This window comes from Protopterus annectens, chromosome 10.part0 (assembly GCF_019279795.1).
Source record: "Protopterus annectens isolate FY-2018-M chromosome 10.part0, PAN1.0, whole genome shotgun sequence".
NCBI lineage: Eukaryota > Metazoa > Chordata > Ceratodontiformes > Protopteridae > Protopterus > Protopterus annectens.
The window spans coordinates 886,735,975-886,753,733 of NC_056744.1; positions in this window are offsets into that span (position 1 = coordinate 886,735,975).

Consider the following 17,759-nt stretch of genomic DNA (forward strand, 5'->3'; position numbering starts at 1 on the left):
CCTTTACCCAGACCATATGGTAGTAATCCCTGCCACCACCCAGCTAATAATATCAGCTACTAAAAGGCCCTTAAAAGGGTGTTCAAATATTACTGTGCAATATTATTATCCAATGGTAATGTGACTATTCAGTCTAGGCTTATTGGAAGGGCTTAGACAATAAACTCTATAAATATATAATGTACTCATGGGTTCATAGGTAGGTACTAGGCTATTGGCCCTAGGGCCTATATAAGCCTAGCCAAAAAATGTACCTTGGCTTTCGCCACCCAATAAATTTATTTTCCTATTCCCCTGTCGAGCAGAGCCATAGAAGTGATCCCTGGGGTGAATTTCCCATTTCCCATCCAATCATCAAGATTTTTCTTGAAGAGTGCTAATGAGGAGCTCTGTCTGATATAGATAGGTAGTCTGTTCCAAAGTATGGGAAGTCTCTGGGACAGGAATCTATCCCTCCAGCATGTTCTGTTTATTGCAGTGACAAGGTTTAGGCCCCTAGAGCGTGTAGCATGGAGGGATCGGGATTTCTTTAAGTGGAGTCCAACAGCTCTGGGTTTGATATAGCTTTGTATGTTAGGCAGAGATCGTCCCTGAGTAGGCGATATGCGATGGAGTAAAGCTGTCGTTTTTTGAGACGGTCTGCGTAGGGCATCTGTTTGAGGCTAGTAATCCTCTTTGTGAGGTATTTCTGTAGTCTTTCCAGTTGTTGTAGATGTCTTGTGAGGTACATACCAAAAGGGGCATTGTACTCTATAATGGGTCTAATGACTGATGAGTAGAGGGGAACAATGACCTCTTTTTTTCTGGATGAGAATCCTTTTGTGATGAGATGAGCCACGTAGAAGGATTTCCTGACCACTGTGGCGATGTGTTTATCAAAGGAGAGACTACTGTCCACCTGTGTCCCAAGGTCTCATCACATTTTCGGCATTAAGTAGACTACCAGCTATGTGGTAGTTCATGGGTACAGAGTTTTTACCAAAGGGGATGACAATACACTTTTTGGCATTGAGCTTCAGGCCATTGCTTTGACACCAGGTATCTGTCTCAGTGAGGCCCTTTTGTAGTTTGTCCACATCATTAGGAGTTTCAGTTATGGCTCCTAGTTTGCAGTCATCTGCAAACATTGTTAGCCAAAGACCTTCTGTGTTAGCCTCCACTTCAGAGAAGTAGATACCAAACAGGAGAGGACCCAGGACTGAACCCTGTGGTACTCCACTTGTCACTGGTCTGAAGTCCGATTTGGAATCCGCTACTTTCACAGTGTGGGTTCTGTCCGTGAGCCATTTGGCAACCCATCTTGTGACATAGGGATTTATACCTAGTTTAGTGAGCTTATCTATAATTCTAGAGTGGGGGATGGTGTCAAAAGCCTTGGCGAGATCTAGATAAGCTGTGTGAACCATTTTACCCTCATCTATGGCTTTGGTGACTGCTTCAAAGAAGTCAATCAGGTTTAGGAGACATGATCTGCCTTTTACAAATCCAAACTGGGTAGGGTCCAGAGTTTGGAGGTTACCAATGTCTTTGTTTATGAGTTCCACGATGATACATTCCATGGCCTTGCAGACCAGGCTCATCAGTCTAATGGGACGGTAGTTCCCGGGTTCCGTCGTGGCTCCCCCTTTGTGGAGTGGGATAACCATCACAGTGCGCCATTCAGTAAGTACAAAGCCTGAGGTGAGGCTATGATTGAACATGGTACTTAGGTAGGGTGCCAGTTCATTCTGTAGTTCGTGTAGAACGCAGCCTGGGATATTGTCAGGTCTCATGGATGCTGTGCTCTTGGCTTTGGAGAGTGTGTTTTTTACCTGTGCAGCCCTGATTATAGGAACTTTGCATTCTTCCGGTATAGAGATGGGCCCTCTAGGGGGTGAGAGGGGGGTAAAGTTAGCACTGAACCTATCTGCTAGGATGTTGACAATATCAGTTGGTTCTGTATATTTACTGCCATTGTGCTGTAACTCAGAGCAGATCTGAGTGTTCCCATTGAGATTCTTGACATAGCTATAGAATGCTTTGTGGTTGTCTTTAGAGTCAGTGGCAATTTTGTTTTCGTAACTAGCTTTGGAGGATTTTATGAGGGATCTCAGCTTCTTACTGAGGTTGACCAGGGAGTTCCTCCAGTCATGGGATTTTACTCTTTTTTGCAACAGTTTCTTTCTTCTGTTGTAGAGTTTGTTTATGGTAGAGGACCACCAGACTGACTTCCTTTTTTTGGAAGATAATATCTTGGTTCTATTAGGGATAGCATGATCCATGCACTCATGTAAGTGCTTATCAAGTGCATTTGTTACTCTAACACATAATTTATCTCTACATAAACCAGCCACACGTAGAAGGTTTTAAAAATATTTAATAATAAATAATTAAAACACAAGACAAAACTACTACACCACAGAAATATCTAAGAGCTCAGAGATCACACAGAAACATAAAATAATACAGTAGGACAGGTCTGATTTCAAAGAAAAATACCTAATTTATCTTTACTAGCTTTAACTATTCCTACAAGAAATCACAGTGCTAGAAACTTATATGTGAGCTTAGGCAGAGTGCTGAGTTAGATATCCAATATCAAAATGCTCCAGTCTCTTGTGAGAAATAGTATTTAAACATTACTAACAAACATGTCTGCTGGGTCCCTCCCAAATTACATCATGTTGACACTTAGGTTTTCCCAGGCAAACAAACTGCATTATTTAACAATCTAACACCTGCTCAGAAACTTACAACAATAAAAGGCATTTCACATATACACTCTAGCAAAAACCAGAGCAATAAAGCATCTTCCACATGTAAATTCTGGTCATAAACTTTAGCTTTAAAACAATGGGCATGAAACCTTCATCCAGACACACTAGAGCTGAATTCTAACATGAAAGTGTCACAGCATGCTTCACTGGGCCGGTAGAGTGCAATGTTGTCACATATTATGCAGTTCCACATTTCACCGTATTCTTTTACACTCAAGAAAACATGCCTGTATTTTACATTTATTTACAAATTCCAGAATTATATATCAAATTCTATTTGACTAGGCTGGCAGCCTTCGTCCATCTCTCCCCAATCATCACACTATCATATAAAGAAGCCATTTTTCCATTCCCTAGGTCTGTAAATCTATTAGGAATTTTAGGTTCATAGGTATTTACTAGGCTATTGATCTGTAAGGATCTTAAGAAGCCTAGCCTTACATTCCCATGGTAACTTTTAGCCAATGTGTTTTGCATAAAAGTAACCCAGAGATGGTCTGAGAAACAATATGGTGTGACTTTTACCTGTTTCCTTTCCATGAGGGTAAGGGGTGCTAAAACTGGCTGCTAATTTGTGGTTACACATCCAGCCATCCAAATTACATTTGAATAGAGGAAGAAAAGTACTTTTCGTTATGTGGAATGGAAGGCAGTTCCATATAAGGAGTATTCTCTGTGATCCAAACCTATCCCTCCAACATGTTCTATTTATTTTGCAAAAGAGATTGAGATCTCTTGAGTGGTGTTTATGATACTACTGGACTTGTGAATCTGTAACAGATCTAACAGAATAGGGTCTGTAGAAGCTCTACAAGCAAGCCCGAATTTGCCTCTCAGTAGCCTGTATGACAATGAGAAGAGGGAAAAGGCTTTGCAACAGTCTGCATAGATTCTATGATTTAGGCTCTTTTTTTTTTTTTTTTTAGTGATAAAGAGTTGTGGTCATCCCACGTGTAACAAATATTCGGGCAAATACATACCAAAAAGGGAATTGTATTTATTGACTGGTCTAATAAGTGCTGAGTACAATGGAACAATTACATCCCAGAATCTGGATGTAATATCTTTAGATATAAGCTGTGCAATGAAAAAAGACTTCCTTACAACAATGTATACATGATGATTAAATGATAGCTCATATTTGACACAGGATCCCAGATAACCTACCAACTGGATCAATTTTCAGGGGGTGTGTTTTTAATATGGCAATTAAAGGGAAGTCATGCTTGCCAAAAATATTTTTATAGACTTCTTGGAATTTAGTTTTAGTCCATGGTTTTGACACCAGCTATTTGCTTTATATAGGCAATCTTGGAATATCATGGTGTCCTCCATGGAGTTTATTATGGTACCAAGTCTGCAGTCATCTGCAAGCCTGGTTAGTCACAAATCCTTATCTTTTATTTTGGCCTCTGAGATGTAAATGCCAAAGAGGAGTATCCCAAGAACTTTACCCTGGGGTACACCACTAGTGACAAGTCTTTTGGAAGAGGTAGAGCTGCCCACCCTAACTTCCTGGGTTCTATTTGTTGAGACATTTTGCTATCAGGTGAGTAATATAGGGATTGACTTTTAGCTGGGATAGTTTGTCTATAATACTGAGGTGTGGGATGGTACTGAAAACCTTTGCAAAGTTTAGATATGCAGTGTGCACTTTTTTACCCTCATCCATTGCTTCAGAAAATTTTTTGAAGAAATCAACCACATTAAGTATGCAGGACCTGCCTTGATGAATCCAAAGTGGGTTGGGTCAAGATTCTGTAGGTTACCTATAGCCTTATATATTAATCCCATAATTATCCTTTCTATAGCCTTATGGATGAGACTTGTAAGGCTTATGGGTGTATAATTTTATAGGTCTGTTGAAGCCCCACCCTTGTGCATGGGAATGAATGTTGCTGTCTTCCATTCATTCTGTACAAAGAGCCTGTTTTGAGGATGATATTGAATAGCTTTTGTAGAGGATCAGACAAGTCATATTTAATGTTGACAAGCAGGCAGCCTGGTATGTTATCTGGCCCCATACATGTTTTGTAGTCTGAAGATATATAAACCTGATAACCATTGATGGTAGTTTGCTGAACTTTGTAATTCAGAAATTATGACAGTCTCTGTGACTCAGGGAAGGAAGACAGGACCCAAAACTCAAAAAATATCACTTAAAAAGGCTATATTATCTCAGTTATCTCTTTATCCTTTTGTAAGAATTGTTCACATATGATTTAGCAAATAAAATATGTAAGAGTAACTGCTAAAACATCACTAACATTTTACTGAGGATTCTCAAACTTGACAGCATTTCTCATTACTTTAATTCTGAATGAATGTGAGTTTGATCTGCCAAGACACAATATAACCTCATCAACAGTGCCCTCACAGTAAATTGGGGGCAATAAGTAGCCTTCCAAGAAAACAAAGACCACATCAGCATGTCTTTCTCCTGGAGGGCATTTGGGGTTAAAAAAATAAATAAAATTAGTGATAGATAATTATTGTACTTCTGGCAGCACTGGATTGTGTAGAACTTTGTGTCAAGATAAAGGTATATATTTTTTGAATTTCTACTTGTAGTGATCCTTTAAGGACAGTATGGAATACTGAAAGTCACCAGAAGTGGCCTTATCATATCTGTGATGTACCAGCTGTCAGTCACAGATACATGAGTTACTATGCTTGATACCTAATTAAGGGAGCACAAAGGATGACATGCAAGCTTGTTAAAATGTATGATTGCTAGAACAAAATCACAATGACTCTCTAACCATAAGATTAGTATAAACATGTAAACATATGAACATAGTAAGGACCTACTGCCCTATTTTATATGGAAATGTGATTCGTCATGAAAATTAATGTCTACAGGGACTACATTTTAGGATGCCCTGCACTTAGTGAATAGTAATTTAGCAAATTACCTCTAGGCTTCTTTGACAAAACAAAAGGGAAGTTAAAGCAAACAATTTAAGTAATAATAACTGACCAGCCTCATATTCAAAGCCATGGAAAGACTTGTCATGGACCTAATCTATCAGGACATAGGGAACCTCCAAACACTAGACCCATCTCAGTTTGGGTTCATCAAGGGCAGATCATGCTTACTGAACCTATTGGATTCTTTTGATAAGACCACCAAAGCAATGGATGAAGGCAAAATGGTGCACACCACATACCTCAACCTAGCCAAAGCTTTTGATACAATCCCCGACTCAAGCGTAGTAGAAAAGCTAAATAAACTGGGAATAAATCCATACACCACCTGCTGGATTGCCAATTGGCTCACGGATAGGATGCAGATAATCAAAATAGGGGAAATTACCTCCACAAAGATACCAGTCACCACTGAAGACCCCCAGGGTCTGTTAAGGGACCTCTCCTGTTTGGCATCCATTTTTATTAAGTAAAAGCCAATACCAAAGGGCTCTAGCTGACTAGGTTTGCAGCTGACTGCAAGATAGGAGCAGTCATTCAATCCCCAAATAACTTAGTCATTCCGCAGGAAGGTCTGTCTCAAATAAATAACTGGTGTTAAAATCATGGTCTGAAACTAAATGCCAAAAAATGCATTATTGTATCCTTTGGGAGGTCATCTACCACAGGGAACTACCACACTGACAATGTGTCCCAAGAGTTGTCAGAGTTGTTCTGTATTTGGGAACTTATGTGGACAGTGACCTAAGGTTTGACTAACATGTGTCTACTGTTGTAAGAAAGTCCTTCTATACTGCACAGCTTATAAACAATGGTCTAGATCTAGAAATAGGGATTTCATTGTTCCCAAAAAATAGAATTTGAAGATGAGGACCAGTGTTCAACTGTATCTTTAAATGTTTAACTAGCAATTAGTGGTTAATTGTTCATTACTTGTTTATGAAATGTATTTGAGGGAAGTGCATTCATGTCTAAGTTGTTCTGATGAAGTCCTGTTATTAGTTTATGGACAAAACCTACGTCAATAACCTTCTTTGTTTCTGGTCGAACACTGGTCCTCCTCTGCATATGCTATTGTTTGTGGATTTGCATCTTCAGTTACCGTGTCATTGTTCCCCTTTACTGAGCCATCATTAGGCCAGTCACTGAATATAATGCCCCCTTTGACATGTATCTATTCAGACACATGGAACAACTGGAATGCCCACAGAGATGCCTTACTAAAAGGATACAAGGCCTAAACAACATGTTCTACATTGACCGACTGAAAGCCCTGTCACAATACTTGGTATCATACAGATTGCTAAGTGGTGACCTGTGTCTGGTATACAAGGCATCCCCTGACCCATTACTGATGGATTTACTACACGTCAGCAAGTCAAATGGCATCAGAAATACTTGGTCTAAGGATCTAAACCTTTTTCTACAACATCAACAGAATGGTTTTCTCATTAGGGGTTATTTTAAGCACAAAAAGGAAAATTGGCTAGGCTTAAAATAGCCCTCAGTGCAGTCAGCCTAGTACTTACCTATGAAACTATGAACAAGGGAAATATCCCTCCAAGTGTTTCTTAATTTACTTTACTATATTCTGCTTCATGGATCTCCTGACACTCAGGGATATCAATATAGGATTACTGGCCAGCTTTATATAAAGCTCTCATACCTCATAAATATTAATTAAGAGTTTCAGACTCTGCTTTTATATGATCTCCCATCCAAGGAGTATTAATAAGGGTTGACTGTCCTGGTTTTGTAAGTCTATTTTCCCCAAACAATAAGATGAGAAAGGGCTTACTGATTTGCTTAACATGGGACCACCATCCTTGCTTCATATTTACAGTTTAACATATTTCTGCCTCAGTTTCAAATAAGCTGCATAAAAAGCCATTAAATAATTCAAAGTAAATAAACTAACAGCTAACTAATAAACATAACATTTAGCTTCAAGACACAGACACTGAGGACAAAGTATGTGGATTAACAAAAAAAAAAATATATATATATATATATATATATATATATATATATATATATATATATATATATCTTTAATAACACTTAAGGTTCTTAGAACAAACACTTAACCACTATTGAAATTTTTCGTTCTACTGCTTTACCAGCTAACACCCTTTAAGTTATTCCTCTTCACAGACACTCGGACATATCAGACCAAAGCTGTACCTGGCTGGAATGAGAAAACCTCATGAAAGCAGAACAGCTTGTCAGTGATTCACATGAAGCATCATGCAAAAAATACAAACATAAAAGGAGAAAGCTTCTGCATCAGTGATAAACTAGCTTTATTTCATACACTTTAAAACTGTTGGACTGTAATATTAAGTGAATGATCACACATAAACTCCATATTTTATAGCAATAATAACAATTAACCCTACTATTCCCTATGCACAGCAGTTAAGTGCAAGAAATGAGATAATAGTGCTGTATAACGTTAAGATTCTTCCCTGTATAAGTATAAAGCTTGCTGTGTATTGCAACATTCTGCTGATTTATTTGAAGATAAACATCATAATGTGTTACATCATATAATATTGCACCTAGTATATGTGCACTGGTATGTGCCACCTGGCAGTGTGGTGCTGACGATTAAGGCTATAAGCCATTAGCGAGTTTCAGTTGGTAGTCCTGAGTTTAATTTCATTACTGACCATGCATTTGACTATTGGATCTCTTAGGCAAACAATGCTTCCTGGTCACCCTTCCTTGAAAAAGGGTACTAGCCCTGACTGGGATTACTTAGTTAATAATAAATACTCCCCCTTAAACTTAATCATTGTTCTTATCCATCCTGCATTTCTCATCTTGTTTTGTTACTAAATATGAAGATACATCCATATGTTCGTTGCACTTACTGTGGCCTGTGCACTATTGTGTGAAGAGCATGCATCTTGTTAGCTACAGGATATGATGACACAGGCAAAAAGGTGAGAAGTAAGAAATAAAAAGCAGGGCTAATGCACCTGACTCAAACGAACAACAATGCTTTTCTTAAATAACATGGATGATGGACAAGAAACTGTTTAAACTTTTAAAATATTTGTTGAGCAAAATGCTCGATTACATCTGGTGTTAATTAGATGTCTACAGCATTTACGATGTACATGCTTGTATGCTAGCTACACTAAAAGCAGTAATATCAAGGAAGAAGTACTTTTTCCTTTTAGTCCTGCAACTGCTTCATATTCTTCACTACCATCACTCATAAGGGCAACTTAATACACACACACACACACACACACACACACACACACACACACACACACACACACACACACACAAACTCACACACACACACACACACAGCCTCACATACACACACAGTCACACACCATTCACAAACTGACAATCAGTACAGTTTTCAGTGGTGTGATGTTATACTTTTAATATACACCCTTGCTTAGCAGTTTAGAAACTTCTGCTGCTACAACAAGACAAACTTTTTTAACAACTACTTACACAGCACAAAATATAAGGTCACCTACACCGAACTCGTGAGTCTGCTTGTTTATTTCTGAGAATGACAAGCTCAGATTAGCATCTCTCTAAATATGAGCAGATTACACCACAGGGGGTCATAGGTCTCAACCTGCTAAGAGGCCAATGTGGAACACAGACCATAGCAATGTGTGACAAACAGTCAAAATGTGGAACACCCTATTTCACACTGTGCAAAAAGCATACCTTGGCCATGGCCATGGCCTTTCAACCAAAATATACCATATTGTAAATATATAATAATCAACACACACACACACACACACACACACACACACACACACACACACACACACACACACACACACACACACACACACACAGACTCTCTCATGCAATGCATACATTTACATATATATATATATATATATATATATATATATATATATATATATAGATATAGATATACTCATGCACACAGATGTAAATGCAAAGAAGACAGTAGCTCACTCATATAGAGAAACTCTCACACACACACACACACACACACACACACACACACACACACACACACACACACACACACAGACTCTCTCATGCAATGCATACATTTACATATATATATATATATATATATATATATATATATATATATATATATATACTCATGCACACAGATGTAAATGCAAAGAAGACAGTAGCTCACTCATATAGAGAAACTCACACACACACACACACACACACACACACACACACACACACACACACACACACACACACACACAACAGTAACTTCACTGTTGGTATAATTTATGTATTTCTTTGTTCATTCAGAATAAAACATCTGAGGATACTTTTTCAATTAAGTGGCTATAACTGCTGGGTGCAGACAGTCACACACAAAGATGCAAAGGCACAGATACACAGATAACCACCACAAGCCCACTCACAGAAACATATCCAGCAATGTGTCACTTTATTGACCCAGTACTTCTCGGATGTTTCATTCTGATTCACTGAAGGAAGAAATACATACATTGTACCATTAGTGAAGTCACTGCTGTCAGACATATACAGTCCAAAGCTTTACATCTCTGTTGCCTCCTCCACACATAGACATGCAATGTTCTCAACTATCCTTGACTTTGCTGAATGCCCCTGATTTTTTTCTCAAATTGCAGTCTGTTCTTTAGACATTTTTCACATACTGAGGACTGCATTTTTTTGCCGTCATCCCCTATTCTTGAGCCATGATGTCTAATATAAACACCATACCTTTCAAGTGTCAAGATTTTTGTTCTCATATTTTTGGTCATTCCCTCATAAAATCTATGATTTCCTGGCAAACCACTGAAGCTTGACGTCTCTAAATAATTACATATATTTGAGTTTCAAACTTTATATCCTTAAAAAATGCATGTTAACACAAATCCTGTTATTCTAACAACTTCATAAGTTTATAAGATCAATATTTAAAATTGGTTCCTTTTTTGGGCCTTTGTTTCCACATTAATTAAGGCGATGTCCAGATTTCTTGTGATAAGAGGTTGAGAGCAATGGCACATACACACACCCTTGTCATATCTCTCAACTGCTCAGAGTTTTGCAAAATGCCCAGATTTTTGGTCTATGTCTAATAAAATATGTAGTTTTTTGTCAAATCACAGAGGAATGAAGTAAACAGGATAATGAAAGAAGTTTGAGATGCGGACATCATATCCTTCAGAATATGCATAATAATACAACACCTGTTACTCTAGCAACATTCTAAGTTTATAAGAGCAATTTAAAAATTAGCCTTATTTTTGTGGCTTTGTCCTCGCATTATGCTTGGCTGTTGGCTTTGCCCAGATTTCTTACTCTAAGAGGTTGAGAGGTATAATCCTTTTAGCTGATGGTATTGCAATTATTTACTTGGGCCCTGTTTTGCTTCTATTTTATTTTTTCTCCCGTACTCTAAACGCAATTAGCCACAAGTATGTTAAGTGAGGTGGAAAACTGACAGAAGTTTAATTTTGCTTGTTGTTTATGCTTTGAAGATATCATAATAGGCAGCCCTGACACCATGGACTTTTACTGAGCATTCCAATTGTCTGGTTAAGGTAAAAACTGTTCTCTGATTGGCTGCCTTTCTCTCTCTTTGTAGATTGTCTATAATTATGATTTGGGAGCCAATCAGAAAATGGAAAATAGAACCAACACTGTTGAAAGTGGAACAGCAGAACACTGCTTCACTTCAATGTCAAATGTGGAGCTTTCTGAACAGTGCAGTATGGTTGAATGCTAAGAAGGGGTAGGGAAGAGCTGGGGACAAGGAGTGGCTTTGCATAAAGTATTTTTTAAATTAATCAAAGTTGTGGCCGAGGTCAGCGAAACCCCCACACTTGTCCACAAACATAGAGTGATTATTGGTGTCATAGATGGGGCGGGGGAGGGCAAACATCTCAAGCGTATCTCATCATGAGGAAAATTCCACATTTTGAGTCTTAAAAAGACCATGTTCCTCAGGGTTACAGATTTAAAGAATCTGTCAGGCATTCAGTGTTAAAGATTTTTAACAGATATCCATGGTAAATCGGGTCTATATCAGAACATCAAAGTATTAAAACTTTGAATGTTCTGATATCGAACACTATTCAGTGAACGCTAAGAATAGAGAAGCTGCAGAACAGCGAATTCTTTCCTTGGGAAAGAATTCGGTTGGCCATTTCTGTGGCTTTGGTATTGTTAGCGGTGTGGTGGAAAGTTACGGGTTGGGTTCAGGTAAGTGTGCGATTGTTTGTACGTTAGGGTTACGGGCGGGTTAAGCGAGTTAGGGGTAGGGTGTGGGTTAGGTGAGTGTGTGATAGTGATGGACCTTAGGGTTAGGGTTTGAGATAAGGTAAGTGGGTAGATAGTAGTGTATGTTTAGTTTAGTGTAGCGTTAGATGTAGGAATTTACGTGTGTGTGTGTGGTTGCTGTTTGTTTGATGTGTTTGTGTCGTGTGTATATGTTTCGAAGCAGAAAATTTTTTCCATGGGAAAAAATTCGCTGTTCTGAATGTTCGATATTTTCATGTTTAGATGTTTTGGGGCCGATGAAATAGCGTTTGCTATTTTCATCTTTCGATAATGTGATGTAAATGCTGGTAAATCATACTGAATCATATTAATTCTACAAATGCACTTATTTCTAAAAAGAAACTCTTTATAAGTATAAATTAACACATCTTAACAATTCTGAGCACTTTCTAGCCGAAGTTGTTTGTAAGCTGTTAGTATGTGTCCCTCGTTTTACCCATTTGTTCCGCATTTTGAGAGGTAGTGTTCTTCCTTTAGGAGATGGAAGGCTGAGAGGTATGGGAGGGGACCTAAAAACAATCAAGTAACTATGCACACAAATAGATGAAAATAATAATGCAACTGGGCAAATAACTGCAATGCTAGTTTAATGTACATTGGAAAATAAAAATGATGTCTGAGTATGTTTTATTTATTTCCCTTTTAGTGGCAGGAAATGAGCACACCTCTATTTCCAGAAAGAAGGCTTTATGAACTTTATGTTTACTCTGCAGCGTTACAGATAAGCACATAACTAAATAAGTCATAGCATTTCTACACTGCAGACAATGTATGAAACAAAACCCTTAATTTGTATTACCTTCCCATGCTATGCATGGTCATAAAGAATTAAAAATATCTTCAAACTATTTACATGTACTTATTTCAAAGCTTTTGATGTGTAAGTGACAAATCTAAATTTGAAAGATTTCTACTCTATGACTAAAAATGTAGTATGGTAAATAGCCTACACAGATAGAGCTATACAAATTTAAGAATACATAAGAAATAAACTGCAAAATGGTAATTCCAATAATCTCAATTGGAATAGCCACTTCTTTAATGAACAGGGGGAGGAGGGCCATCACAATGTACAGAATATCCCCATTGTTTATTGCTTATCATGGTGGTTTAGACTGCAGTCACATAAAATCTGTTTCAAAATAGGAATGAACACTGCAGTCCTCAAGTGTCTGACTCACCAAAATGGCATACTGAGAAGTTGTTGGCCTTGGGAGATGAAGCTGCAAATGAATATGTTGTGCACACTATAAATAATTCAAAGTAGCTTACACAAAATCAGAAACTTAGTCAGATGAGCCAGTATATACAAATGACAGGCTTGGTGCAACGTGGTTTGCATTACAAAACTAAAAGCTACAGATATGACACTTACAAACTTTCATTCCTTTTATGAGAGTCATCACCAGGGACAGGCAAAACATTGTAAGTTAAACAATTTATGTAGTGTGGCATGCATAACTTGATGTCTTTCTATTCAGTGTTGCAGTATTCTGTACATGTGGGGTTGTATTCCACCAATCGACCTGAAGTCCGGCCTGTATACAAAAGCTTAGAGCCACTGCCTGTACGTGGGATGGTGCATGAAGGCACAGTCTATGCCAGCCATAAAAGGGAAGTCCGCACATACAATCTTCAGAACTTTTTCTCTGCCATTCGGAAAGGTTGACTCGTATGTTTGGTCTGCAGTTGGATACCGCTGGTGTCATCTTCCAGGTTCGGATAAGTACCCCAATGGGGTTTTAATATATTGCTAATGACTTTTATTTTTGTTAATGTCATCCACAAAGGGCAAGTATAGGTGTGGAAGGCAAATTCCACATAAAGACAGTCATGAGATTTGCTTGTTTTGCTTAGGGCATAATCATGACCACTGGGCCTGCTCTGTTTGTCAGGCCTTTGTTCCTAAAACATTGCACAGTCATCTGTCAGCCTTGAATCTCTATTTAGAAAATCAGAGACTCAAACGTCTGGCTAGGGATGTATGGAAGGCTCCACAAGTAATTCTGACCCATCTGTTAACAGGAAGGTTAGCAAGGCTAGGCCCAAATCCTCCTTAACTGCACATAGTTCTGCCAATGTATGCCTTGAGGTTGATGAAAACCCACCAGTGCAACTGGAGGTAGGGTCCACTCCCTAGGTGGGTACTGGTATGGAAGCCATCAGGAGTGTGGATCCTAGCATGTCTGAGGCTATGCAGATGTCCAATTTGGCCAATGTGGGGGAACCACGGCTCCAGACCACCTGGGGAGGGAATTCTACTCTAGGATGATTCTAGTGCCAAGTAAAGATAGTTATTCGAGGCCTATATATTAGATCTTTACCTAATAAACACTTTCCTGGTGGTGCCTTCTTTCAGAATGCTATCTCTGCCTGCTCTCCTTCCCCTGGTCCCTCCTCAAGCCTTCTTAGCTTCCCTGGATCGCAAGGATGCATACCTGCATATCCCTATTCATCCTCACTTCAGGAAGTTTTTGTGTTTCTCAGTGGGTTCTTTGCATTATCAGTTTACTACCTTGCCTTTTGGCCTTTTTACTGCTCCAAGGGTATTCATAAAGTGCCTGTCACCAGCTATTGCCTATTTGAGGCTAAAAGGCCTACAAGTATACCCACACTTGGATAATCTGCTTTTTCTGGCCAACAGTCCAGATTTGTTAACCCGGCATCTGAACATAGCTATTCCCTTTCTCCAGGCCCTGGGTCTCTCAATAAGTTTCAAAAAATCATCCCTTCTAACAAGTCATGACCTTATTTTCCTGGGCTTCAGGTTCCACACAGTCTTGATGATGGTTTTTCTTCCCGTAGAGAAAGTAACTTATCTCATTGCCTTCTTGAAGGCTATTCTGCCTCTTCTTTCTATCACTGCCAGGGACTTTCTGAGATTGCTGGGGTTCATAAAGTACAGTTTTGTACCTACCATAAACGTAGATGTTTGAGTGTTCACACTGCTGCAGTCATTACACCTGGGTTATCCTGCCGTCAGGCAGTCCCGCAGTCGGCCAGAGTTCCAAAGTCTTGGTCCGGCTTCGGTTGCTGTCGCTTCTTCCCTGGCATCAGTGCGCCAGGGGTATATAAGATGCATCTGACACCATTTTCTTCAGTTTTTCTTGCCCCAGATGTCAGGTGCCCCCAATAGGTAGGCAATGCATATTGCTAATAAAAAATATACATATAAAATAAAAACAATACCTTCAGTTACAAGCAAATACACCACAAAGGTTGTATAGGATGGAAAGGTATAGATAAGTCCAGCTAGTTCAGAGGGGATGGAGGGAGGGTAACCTGGACTGCAGCAGTGTGAACACTCGAACATCTACATTTATGGTAGGTACAAAACTGTACTATGTTCGTTGTGTTACACTGCTGCAGTCATTACACTTGGGTAGAATCCCAAAGCTAAGGTTGGGTGGCTGGTCTATAAAGAGTTAGGATTGGCTATGAGGCCCTGCAGAACTGCAGTGGCAAATCCTGCTCTGGATTTAGAGTAAAAAGGCAAGTGGTAATGCTTGGTAAAGGTGTGCACTGAACTCCAAGTTGCAGCCTCCAAAATTTCCTTGGTAGGTAGTCCTCTGAGAAAGGCTGTTGAAGTGGCTGTTGCCCTGGTGGAATGTGGCCTAATGGTATTTGGGACTGATTTTCTATGCTGTGTGTAGCAGTAATGAATACAGTGTCCTATCCATTTGGAAATAGTCTGCTTTGAGATAGCCTTGCCCTGTGATCCTGCAGCATATGCTACAAACAGTTGCTCAGTTTTCCTGAAAGCTTTTGTTTTGTCCAAGTAGAAGCGTAGCTGCCTGTGTATGTCCAAAGAATGCAGAAGTTTCTCCCCTTTATTCTGGGGGTTTGGATAAAAAGCTGACAAATGGATGGTTTGGGTAAGAGCCACACTAGATATCACCTTTGGCATAAAGGTAGGGTTTGTCCTTAAAAAAACCCTGTCCTGATGAAAAATTATAAAAGGTTCCACTGCCATTAATGCCTGTAGCTGTGAGACTCTTCGTGCTGAAGTTACTGCCAGGAGCAGAGTTGTTTTCCATGATGAAAATTTTAGATCGGCTGTATTGGCTGGCTCAAAAGGTGGTAGGGTTAGTTTTTCCAAAATGAAATTGAGGTCCCAAGTCAGTGTTGGTGCTCCCCAGGGCGGTCTTATGTTTTTAGCCCCTCTGAGGTACTGCTTTAGCAAGGGATGAGAGAATAAAGGAGGATCCGTGTTGTAATGCGCTGAAATGGCAGAGGCGTGGATCTTAATTGATGAGAAGGATAGGCCTCTGTCCAGCATCTCAGTTAAGTATTGCAAAATCTGAGGAATGTTTGGAACAAGAGGGTCAAGGTTTTGAGCCTGGTTCCAGGTGCAGAATCTCTTCCATTTTTCTGAGTAAGCTTTCCTGGTGCTAGGCCTCCTGGCCTCCAAAATGACATCCATAACAGCTTTAGAGAGAGGTGTTGCCTGTTTGGCTAATGTATCTGCCATGCAGCTAGGTTTAGGGTTTTGAGCTGACCGTGCAGGATCTGATTGTTTTGTTGAGTCAGAAGGTGTGGAATTTGAGGCAAAATCCATGGTGGACCTTGAGCCAAGTTCCTTAAGATGGGGTACCAGTGCTGACGTGGCCAGTCTGGAGCAATCAGGATCATCTGTGGTTTTTCTTGTCTGGCTTTTAGGAGTACCTTTGAAAGGAGAAGCAGTGGTGGGAAGGCATAAACGTTTAGGTTTTTCCAGCTGAACAAGAGAGCGTCCACTTTCCATGCTTGTTTGTGATAAGTCCTTGTGCAGAATTTTTGTAGTTGGCAATTCAGTGGGGAGGCAAAAAGAGCTATGTCTGGGCATCCCCATTTTTGCGTTACCATGCTAAAGATTTGTGGATTCAATTTCCATTCATGAGGGTGCATGATATTTCTGCTTAGATCATCTGCCAGAGTATTTTTCTTTCCTGGCAGGAATTGTGCTTGCAGGTGAACTTGATACGTTAGAGCTGTGCTCCACAAGGTCATGGCTTGCCTGCATAGGGGATAGGAATGAGTGCCCCCTTGCTTGTTTATGTACCACATTACTGTGGTGTTGTCTGTCTTTAGTAATAATTGTCTTGGATGCAGAAGGTCCTTGAAAGCTGTTAGGGCATTTTGAACAGCCAACATCTCTTTTTGATTGATGTGAAGATGCATCTGGTCTGTGGTCGACTTGCCCTGAATGCATTTTCCTGCCATGTGTGCTCCCCAGGCATAATCCGAAGCATCTGTTGTTAGAGTTTGCTTGGCTGTGGGTTGGGTAAAAGGCTGACCCTTGTTTAGGTGACATGCCTGTGCCCACCATCGAAACTCCTGTTGTAGGCAGGATATCATTGGTATTACTGCTTCTAAACTGTGAGAGTGTTGAGTCCAAACACTTTTTAGGTACCATTGCAATTTCCTCCTATGCAGTTTGGCATATGGTATTAGTAGAATGCAGGATGCCATGAATCCCAGGGCCTGCAGAATTTTTCTTGCGGGGAGATGGGACTTTTTTGCCAGTAATTGAAAATATTGAGTTAGTTGAACTTGTTTGTCTGGCGTGAGGTAAGCCATCTGGGCCGTTGTATTTAAGCTGGCACCCAGGAATATAATCTGTTGCGAGGGCACTAGTTTTGACTTCTTTTCGTTTACTGTGTACCCTAGAGAAATTAGCAATCCTTTTACAAATGCCAGATGCTGTAGAAGAATGTCCTTTGTCTCTGCTTGAATGAGGCAGTCGTCCAGGTATGGATATATTTGAATTCCTTTTTGTCTGCAAAATGCAATTAC